The following is an 11,343-nucleotide window of genomic DNA, read 5'->3' as shown; positions in this document are numbered from 1 at the left end:
CTATAGGTCTGTGAGGATTCAAGCAGCCCTGTAAGATTGGTGACAGCAGTTTCCAAAGGTTCTGAGGTCTGGCCCTTCCTTCCCACATACAAGGTCAATCAAACACATAAAATATGTCATGTTATATTTTATACTTTGAAATATGGAAGCATATTTTAAATACTCTTAAGGCATTTATTTATTACCATGTTCTCTGCCAAGATTTCACATTAGCTAAAAATTCAATTCGGTCTTTTCATTTCTCTACTGAGGTCACCACCTTAGCATATCACATAACACCTTCTTCAGCGATCAGTGTGACCCGCCTCCACGCGGTGACCCCTCCGCAGCCGCTCTGTTCCCCAGGTAACCCAACTGGATGTTAATACTGTTCTCCTACAAGGTAAAAGCTCTTAACTCAAACTTATTGGAAAAGGGGTGAAACTTCTGCAAAGTGCACTTTAAGAAGAGGTACTTTTTGCTTATGAAAAGAAACCAGTCAGTCCTCTAAGAATAATAAAAGGGAATATTTTACAGTTAAGCACATGATTTGGAGTGAAGAATTCGGATGCTGCTCTGCTGGTCCAAGCTGTTGATCTCTTGCGGTTTCTCCTGTGGGCCCCCTTCATCCGTTATCACAAAGCCTTTGCGGAAAATAGGTAATGTCTACGCTCCTCTGCAACGCAGGGTCGTTTTCTCCCTCATTCTTCCGGCAAATCAATTCAATGTTCCTTAGTTTGAACATTAAGGAACAAACTCTTTCTTAGAGTAGAAATCTCTTTCTCCAAGTCTTGGTCAGTAAGTTTCAATACATTGCCCGCGGCATCAACTCGGCTGCTTCTTCGCCAGGCCGGTTGCCAACACTGGGATTCTTTCACACACCAGGTGCCGGGCTTAGCGGCAGAAGTCCTCTGGGTTGAAATGGGCCTCCGTGGAGCAGGAGCAGCCACGATCTTTTGTGCAGGGAGTAAATCCTTCGCTGAGATCTTTTCTTTGTGTGGGGAATGGGACTATCATCTGCACTGCCAGAGCTGAAAGCTTTCTTTGGTTTATTCAGAGCTGGCGCCACTGCAGTTTCTTGACCTTGTCTGGCAGCCACAGGGTCATAGTCTTTTCTGTCATAGTTTGCATCAAAAAACTTCTTGAATCTCTGAACGATATCAAAATTGTCCTGAAACTTTCTTTTTACTAATTTAGCCACAGAAATTATTTGGTCAACCCCCATCCTCTTAAATCCCGCTTGTAGTATTTTGAAGTTCTGGATGTATTCGTTTTCTAGCTTAGCTTCACTTTCACTTTTGAAGAATTCCACTTTCTTCAAAGCAAAAGAGCCAGGGAACAGCATGTCCGTGAACAGACAATAGGCAGCCCCTGAGCACAACTGTTCTTTGTCGGATTCAACTGCAGAGACCCATTGGTCCCGGCCAGCACATCTTGTCGACTTCAGTTATCACTGGTAACTGACATTGAGTATTCGTTCACTACGGTCTTTTGCTCTAGGCGGAACCTTGTCCACCGACCACGCTGGGCTCAGGTTCCACCTTTGTCACGTTCAAACCGCCTGACCCCGCCCTCCAGCCCGCGCTTTAACCTCACATGCGTGCGCTGACGTAAAAGCTAAAAATTATTCTTACTGTCACTATAGAAACACTCAAAATATATTCCAAAGTAAATTTCTATCCGTTAAAATGACTATTTTCCTGAGGAATAATCTCTTTTAAATCAATATTATTTATTCTATTTGGGGGTGTTCTTACATGAAACTCTGAAAGTATTATTTCTGATATCAGATAATAGAAAATTTTTGAGGGGACTCATTAAAACTATCTCTGAATAATTTGGTTTTTAAAAAATAAGCACCTCATTTCTTCTGTAATCAAAATCACTTTAGATTTCAACTTTTTTTTTTTTTTTGTAGAGACAGAGTCTCACTTTATGGCCCTCGGTAGAGTGCCATGGCATCACACAGCTCACAGCAACCTCCAACTCCTGGGCTTATGCGATTCTCCTGCCTCAGTAGCTGGGACTACAGGCGCCCGCCACAACGCCCGGCTATTTTTTGGTTGCAGTTCGGCGGGGGCCGGGTTTGAACCCGCCACCCTCGGTATATGGGGCCGGTGCCTTACCGACTGAGCCACAGGCACCGCCCTAGATTTCAACTTTCTAATAGTTGTAATTCTATCATTAAAAGTTCTAAGAATTATGGCCTAGAAATAAATTTCAATTAATTTGAAAGTACACATTTGATCCCAAACATGACTCTGTTTCACAAGAGAATAATAAATCATCATAGAATGGAAGATAAGCATAACGAAAGTCATAGAATCCAATTTACATTGATGAGGACTATTTTATGGGAAAATGGAAAATTGGAGCTAAAATATATATTAGTTGTAATGAATGTGGAAGAGAAATGGTTTTTCAAAATCTTTCTATTTTGTTTTCTCTACAGACTTCAAGTTGTGTAGAATCGGTTGAATGATAGAAGGAAAAAGATCAATGGAGACAAGACATAGATCAGGTACATAATCAGTAATCTCCTACTTGCCCTTCCTAAGTGCCTTTCTTAAACCAGTAGAAAGTTAGATATACATGAAAAAGCGTGAGCGTGCTCGCAGAGTATACACCCTGCAATCAGTTAAGACATCTCAGCTACCTGCCCATCCCTAAACCATGGCACAAATTGAAACTTAAGCAGTATCTCTTAAGGGGTCAGTGTACTTCCCATGACTCTAACTGGAAAATGTTTACTGAGACAGAGAATAAGCAGAGATAAGTAAGTGGCCTAAACACCCTTGCATGTTTCCAGATAACTAAAGGGCTGAATTTATTAAATAAAGAGAAAATTTAAATGTTGCCTAGATAAACAAGACTTGGACATGCACATCACTATCACTATGCTAAAGTAGTAAGAAAACTATCACAGGGATCACCAGTACCCCCACGATCTCTAAAACGAAGGTATATATAATAATTTCAACTTGGATAAAATTTACTACTTAGTAATCTATAAAGCTTTATACAGTGGTAATATAATATGATTACAATTAAATCAACTCTTTTGTATTTCATTTAGTGAAACAAACAATAAGGGAGTTAATTTAAAATTTAAAAAAACTGACAAAAATAAAATAATAAAGGGGAAAATTAAATCACAAAACTGCATCAGAAAAGAAGATAAGGAGCAAGTCTTCAAAATACCCACTAAAATAACAGAAAGATGAATATGTAGGTATATAATAATTGGAATGTTTGAAAAGAACTGAAACAAATGAAAAAACATGTTCAAAAATGTTTTTGAAGAAAAAGACTTTCTTAAATTAAAAAAACTTCAGGAATGTCTTGAATAGTTGAATATTCCTATCACAAACTATGCAAAATTGATAAAATCAATAGCAGCTTAAGTATAAATTTTTGAAAATTTATTGGCTAAGGATTGGAGATGAATCTCTATTGGCATATTTGAAGAATGAAGCAAAATAAAAACTAAAATAATACTTAACTAACATTACTTGAAGAAAAGAATGTTCTTGAACTAAAGGAAGATGTTAATAATAAATGATATGTGTCATAAATTGCTGGCCAAATGTAATGAAAATGAATCATTGACACATGCATGAAAAGCTATTTTGTCTTCTCAAACAAAGGATGGCAAATTTGGATGCTTTTCTTCATGGTACAAGGCTATGCAAATATTATGTAGTATATATTAATATTACAAAAGGGGAAATCTATAATGTGATTGAATTCTGAAGATAGAGAAATTCACAAATGACATTTCTACACAAAAAGATGGAAATTAAAAGTCATGTTACAAGACAATGAAATGATTCCATAGCAGCCTGAGGGAATTTTTTTTCATCTAGATATAGCCTCTATTAAATATACTATGAGACACGTATTATTGAAACTGTACTTATATAGATTTGCCTGGTTAACTTTGTTTCAAATTGTTTCAGATGGCTTACTTCAATATAGAAATAGGAATGCTAACCTTTACCCTTTGCAGACTCCCTAACAGCACAGATTTGTAAGTGTTGGGCTATTACCAACATTAGATGAATATGATATTTGAAAGGATGACATGGGGAAGAAGTGTGCTTTTCTGCTTCATTTGTTTTTTCTGGAAAGCACAGTTATGGAGGCACTTGAATTATCTGCAACAGCAATGTGCACAGGACTTACAATTTAGTTCCTAGCTTGAGAAGGAAAGCATAAAGCAACCATAGCATTTTGTTAGCATGCGTGGTGTCCATGTTATTGCAGCCTTGGAGCCAATAGTTATAGTGGCACCTTCCTCATCTATAGGTTAGAGGGTTATGACCCATGAGTCAGAATAGTAGAGAATAATATAGCAGGGACATTATGGTTTTCCACCTTTTGAAACCTCAACAGAAGTTACCATGAAACAAGGTGAAGTGCTGAAAATCCATGTTAAATAAAAGAAAAGAATTAGATGTTGCAATCAATTATCATAGGTGAGCATCTCATGAAACCTTCACTTAGCAAGTCACACGTAATACTCCCCTCATCCATGCCCCCAAATTTACATAGTCAAGGGATGGACTAAAATAGGCAGGAGGGCAAGTTCTGCGACTGAGCAAATAAACACAACAGCAACCCAAGATCAAGTGGAAGCAGCCTTATTCAAGTAAGCACTGAAGACACAAGAAAGTTGTTTGATCAGGTGGCTTACTTCTCAGCATGCTTCTCCTGCTTCTAAAATCACCCCTTCTAAAATCACATCACCTGTAAACCCATGGGAAGCTCTGGTGACAAACTGAATAAAAAAAAAAAAAAAAAAAAAAAACTTTGAGAGTGGTTTAAAAATAGTGCAATGTTTTAGGACCAGCCAGACGTGGACCTGTTATTACAAACACACTCTGATGTGATCCCATAGAAAAGCAGGGGAAAAAGTCCTGGCAAAAGGCAAAATTTTGAGGAATATAGTTGGCAATGATAATTACCTGAATTCATGTATATACTGTTTTTTCAACAGTGACTATGACTTAGAAAACAAGACTGGAATACTGAGACAGAAATAACTCAACAAAAATGTGGATGGCCTCTCAGAATAAGAAAAGAAATTGATAAAATGCTCCTCAGTGAATGTTACCACTTGTAAACCCTCTAAAAGGAAGGGTATTCACTAGTCAGGTGGTCATTGTGACCCACCCCATAGATATCAGTCAGCCTTGTTCCTTGGCCACACTGACGCGTGCTCAATGGACAAATGGACCAACTGGCTATGAAGACAGGAATGATGGCTATGTGTGGATGCAACAGCATGCCTACCTTTTATCAAGGTCAAGACCCAAGCTGAGTACCAAATATGTTAGTACTAGTGAACTAATGTTTGGCCTTGGTAAATACTGCTCTATAGCAGTGGTTCTCAACCTTCCTAATGCCACGACCCTTTAATACAGTTCCTCATGTTGTGGTGACCCCCAACCATAAAGCTATTTTCATTGATACTTCATAATTCTGCTGCTGTTATGAATCTTAATGTAAATATCTGATATGTCGGATGTATTTTCATTGTTACAAAGGGGCGACCCACAGGTTAAGAACCACTGCTCTATAGGATACAAATTTGTCACCAAATTATAGATCAGAGGCAATTGTTTTTCTTCAGTACTAGAAATACAAATTCTGAAAATATATTTATCTTCTCTGTAAGCCCATTCTCCCCAGAAAAATCATTTTTTGACTTACCTAGTATCTCATTCTTTATTTTTGCATTCCATTCAATTTTCTTTCTAACTCTGTAGCTAATGAATAAAAGCAGTAGATACTAAGATACATTGGATTCCTTGATTTTATCATGTTCTATAGTGCCTAGAAATCGTTGGATTACTGAGTGTGGAATGGATTTTTGAAAATTGATTTGAAAGCCAGCTTGGACATAAATCTTACAAATCTGTGGTAGGATACGGTATTATGCTTTGAACCAGAAACCCATATATGCTGCTGTGTCCCCTGACAGCCAAAATGGATTGTTAGGAGAATCACAGAGTGGAAGATGCATTCCAAAATCTTCTGATTTATGGAATATATATTACCCCTATTTTACTGTGAAGATGCCTCAGGGATACTGTGGCAATCTTTAAATTTATTAAAGGAAAACATATATGTTATTACACAAAATTTCGGTGTGATAATTAAAAATGGTTAGCAAAAAATAAGAATTTATGTATAACTATATAATAGCTGTTACCTTTTTATATGAATGTGATATATATAGAGTGTTACCTTGTAATTCATTTTATTTGGTGTACTCATACAAGTAATGCATGTAATATGGACATATCATTAAAATAGAAAACAGTTAAACTTTTGACCTTATACTTACTAGAATGTTTTATTTATTTTAACATCTATCACTGTAGAATGTCCTTGTTGTTTTTTTTTTTATAGCAAATAATGTGTTTAAGAATACATAACTTTTGCCTGTACGTGTTTCTCCATATCATGATGGTATTGCCTGTGGATATTATTGTTATGTGAAGTCTAATCAAATGGTGCTGCCAATCAACTTCCATAAATTCTGTGATCCTATGTTTAAAATTTGTAGATGAGATCACAAAAGATCCTGAATCTTTTATTCAATTATGGAACTTTCTGTCCTCTTCAGAATATTGAAAATAAAATGATATTCCCTATAGTATCTTCCCATCCATAATCAACTGACATTCCTTTCTACATATAATTGCAGCATCCTAGGAATTTCAAATAAAACTGGTAGTTTTAGTGCTGAAAGTAAGAGTACAAAGTATGTATATTACAATGCTTTTTCTTATATAATTATAATTTTATAATACATGTATATGAGCAGATTATAATTGTTCTCCATATACATATTGTACACTCATATAAATAATTATTATTTTTTTTTTTTTAAACAGTCTTACTATGTCACCCTCGGTAGAGTGCTGTGGCATCACAGCTCACAGCAACCTCAAACTCTTGGGCTTTAGCGATTCTCTTGCCTCAGCCTCCCAAGTAGCTGGGACTACAGGCACCTGGCACAATGCCCGGCTATTTTCTTGTTGCAGTTGTCATTGTCATTTAGCTGGCCTGGGCTGGCTCAAATCCCTCCCTCCCCCCAAGCCTTGGTGCATGTGGCTGGTGCTGTAACCACTGTGCTACGGGTGCAGAGCCTCATATAAATAATTTTCTAAAAGGCTCAGTTGGTTCATTGTTTTAACACATGTACTTAATTATGTTGTTCTGAGTGGTTGCTAGTTCCTAGATCTGTCTGTTGAGCACTGTTTTGCTTAATTATCAAGCCCCATTTAGAGAGGTTCAATCGCCACCACTGTCAGAATTCAGAGATATTTAGTTTTATTAAATGTCATACTCATGAAGGTAGTTAAGTGCTAATACAGGCTGCAAGTGAACTTAACATATTTCCTTGCAGGGAAATATTTTAGGAAGAAGAATAGAAAGAATTGAGTACCAATTGAAAATAGGAGAAGAGGACACTATGCCCAGCTAAGTGAACAGCCTTAGAAAATTCATTAATTGACATGGTTTTGCATAAGCACAGTAAACTCTGGGAAAAATAAAAACAACTTCCAATTATGTACTTTTTCCTAATTTCTAGGAAATAATTTTTTTTTCTGAGTTCAAGGTTTGGTGCAGTAACAAGACAAGAAGCAATTTTTATATTCAGATGGCGTGAGAAACCCAACACAAATATGTGTGGCACAGAGGAAACATTTACACAGACCCTTATTAAAATTTATACTTACCATAGAAACTACAGATCTATGACAACTCAAAAATAAACCCAATTTGGAAATAGAATATTTCTTTCAAGTAAGATAGCATGCAATTATATGAAAATTTTTCCACCCCAATCCTCTATCAAAGATCAGCCCAAATTATTTGTGAAGCATCCCAGAAGTGTAAACAAAGCCAAAGTCTCAGTGTTACAATCAGAGCAGGGACTTTCATCTATAATTAAATTATGGATTATGATAACTTTATTACCCGTCAACTTGGCATTAAACAGTGTCAATCACAGCACGGGGTCTCTGTTAGTGAACACTCCTGGGATGGGGATTCAGATGAGACCATTAGAGCTGAAAATAAATGCTAGCTTCCAGATCTCTGCCAAGGAGATAATGTCCTTCTTCATTGTTCAAAGGAGATGAGAAGACCCAGAACACAGGAAGCAATTTTCCCAGGAGGCAAATGTATTTGAAAACATTTCTCATCTTTCTTAGAGACTAAAAAGAAAAAGAAAAAAAAATGGTTTAATTGCTAAGAGTTAAATGTATTATATTTGGGATATATTTAGTATAAATTTTTCTCTAATAGAGGAGAGAAATAAATGATGAACAAGGAGGGAGCTATCCTCAGATACTCCCTTAGCTCTGAGACATGTGCAAAATGACATAGGTAACATAAATACAACAAACATATCTGTGAAAACCAACTACCATATTATTTTTAAACTTCACATTAATATGAGGATACAAATGTTTAGGTTACACTGTTTTCATTTCTAAGGTAAAATTCAAGTTGTAGTAGAGCCCTTTACCCATGAAGTTTTTTTTTTTCTATTAAACACTGTTTGTGTGGGTTGCTAGTCAATCTCACTAATGTATGTAAAAAATAAAAATATCAAATGTTAATTAATTCTTGAGACTTCTGCCTAAGCATGGATTAATTATTAATCACTTTTAAATACTTTATGTAGTAATTTCTTAATATTAAAGAAGACTTTCTGAGAAAGTAGGAAATTTGTGTTTCCTACTATAGAATAAATGTAGCCATGGGTCTTTTTTGTAGCTATTTACTGAGTGGTTTTGATGGAGGAAGAGGAGTGCTGCCATTTTACAGATAGGAAACTGAGAAGAGGAAATTGAGACTGGAAACACACAAAAGACATATAAATAGCAGGTATTTAGGGACCATCCAGCAAATCCCCCTGCTCAGTGTATGCATATATCCCAAAGAAAGGAAATAGATACCTACACTTTCATGTTTATGGCACCATTGTTCACAGCAGCCAAGAAACAGAATCAACCTAAGTGCTCACCTGCAGATAAAGAAAATATGAGACATATACATGATTTGGCCACAAAAAAAGAATGAAATCTTATCGCTAGCAGCAACATAGTTGAGACCGGAGGCCATTATGTTAAATGAAATAAGCGAAGCACAGAACAATAAATAATGTATGTTCTCACTCAGATGTGGAAGCTAAAAAGGTGGATCTCATGAAGGCAGAGACTAGAATGGTAGTTACTAGGGGCAGGGAAGGGAAGGAGGAATGGGAGAATGAAGAAAAGTTGGTCGAAGCATACAAAATACAGTTAGGGTGACAATGCAGAAGGAAAATTATAGTAAACAATCATTTATTGTACATTTAAAATTAGCCAGACTAGCAGAATTACAACATTCCCAACACAAAGAAAAGACAAATTTTGTGCTAGTGGATTTCCCAATTGCCCTGATTTGATCATTGCATATTTTGTGCATACAGTAAAATATTACATATACTCCCCCAAATATACAACTGTAAATATACAAAATATTGTATACAAATACACAATAAATAAAAATATTAAGAACTGAAGCTGAAGTCTCTGCATGCCAGTATGTATGTAGTATCAATACATTAATGCCATTCATTTGTTTACTGATCATTCAGTTTGCCTAATTTGTAATAATTACAGGTAAGATAATGACACAAAGAATACTAAAGAATAGGCTTATTTTTTTATTGCTGTATTTTGATTTGACAGTAAAATGTTCTCTGTGTGTTTATTTGAAATATCTGAATATGTCATGGAGGTAAATGTTTGAGGAAAAAAATCATGGTGTTTGCCTGATCTTTCTCAACAAACAACAAAAAATAAATCACTTTATCGTTTAACAAGTACATGGTTTAAAATAATAGTCATGCTGTCAGTAACATGCCATCCTGGACAAAAATGCCAGAAGATCAGGTGTGTAAGCTTCAGTCAGGGCTGCTGCTGTACCCAAACAAGTTTCATCTGTGTAGGACTCAGATGTGATCCAAGGTGACTATGGCATCCTAATATCCCCACCGTGACTGGTGCCATAAAAGGAAGTGGTGGAAGGTCAAGTGGAATTAGAACCTGTTCAGATTTATTACAATCCAGGACCGTCTGCATGCTAACAAATTGCCTCCTATCTAGTACTTTCACCGATGTGCTTTCCCACTGCAAGAAACCAAGGAGCTTTAATAGCCAATTGATATTAATAATTAATACAAACATTTCTATATGTCTAGCCTTTATCCTGTGATTGACATGCAAGCCTGCAGTTTATTAAAATGCACCACAGGCAATTTGGAGATGTCACTCTGGTCTACCTTCATTTGCCCAGGCACCCATTTAATAATGTCTTTTCAATACTTTCTAGTCCACATCAGTGACACAAAACCCCACACCTTGTCCTTAAAGTGCAGAGGGGTAATAATGTATCTAGAGTAGTTCAGTATCCTTTAACTGCAAATGCCACCCTAAAACAATTAATAGGAGCTCGGAAGGGAAGTAGGAAAGTGAATCCTAAGTTTATTTCTGGAGCACAAATCATTAAGATTTAAAGACCCAGGGAATAGAAGTGTGCGTTTGCCTTTTATTTCTAGAGATTCAAGTTTTACAATTTACCTGAAACGAAGCAGTGATATTGCTAACCTCAGGCTTTTATAAGATCTGATGAAACCAGTTTTATACAAAGTAGAAGAAAATCTCCTCAAAGAAGTGAATGAGTTGGATGGCACCTATGGCTCACTGGGTAGGGTTCCGGCCGGATATACAGAGGGTAGCGGGTTCAAACCCGGCCCCGACCAAACTGCAACAAAAAAGAGCTGGGCATTCTGCCAGGTGCCTGTAGTCCCAGCTACTTGGGAGACTGAGGCAAGAGAATTACCTAAGCCCAGGACTTGGAGGTTTCTGTGAGTTGTGACGCCACAACACTTTACTGAGGGGGATAAATTGAGACTCTGTCTCTAAAAAAAAAAAAAAAGTAAAAAAACTCTATGCCAAAAATATTATGTTTAACATTCGAGTAAAAAAATAATAAATCTTACACGATATATTAATTTTTATAATTTCCTCCTACTTTACTGAGGATAATAAATATTAAAAAAATATAATCAATTGTTAAGAGAATGAACTCTTTTGTCTTAATTGTTAAAGTAAGCTTTGCATGGTGATAGCTTGTTCATGATTAATTTATATCATAGAGGATCTTACAGCTGCTTACATAATACTATATAAACAAGAAATGTCAAAAAGAAAAATCCATTTTTGAAAGGTATGTTATCTGACAGAAATAGCATGAGGCAGTATTTAACAACTTTAATTTAATGATTTCATGGCA

At 36.2% G+C, this 11,343-nt stretch overlaps 1 pseudogene; it reads right to left on the bottom strand.

Annotated features, from left to right (window-relative positions):
* Positions 1-516: 516 nt before the first annotated feature.
* LOC128566434 (microtubule-associated protein RP/EB family member 1-like) lies at positions 517-10,130 on the bottom strand (annotated as a pseudogene).
* Between the last annotated feature and the right edge of the window lie 1,213 nt (positions 10,131-11,343).

This window comes from Nycticebus coucang, chromosome 15 (assembly GCF_027406575.1).
Source record: "Nycticebus coucang isolate mNycCou1 chromosome 15, mNycCou1.pri, whole genome shotgun sequence".
In the NCBI taxonomy this organism is placed as follows: domain Eukaryota; kingdom Metazoa; phylum Chordata; class Mammalia; order Primates; family Lorisidae; genus Nycticebus; species Nycticebus coucang.
Note: the sequence above shows the minus strand (reverse complement) of the source record. Positions and strands in the feature narration are given on the sequence as shown.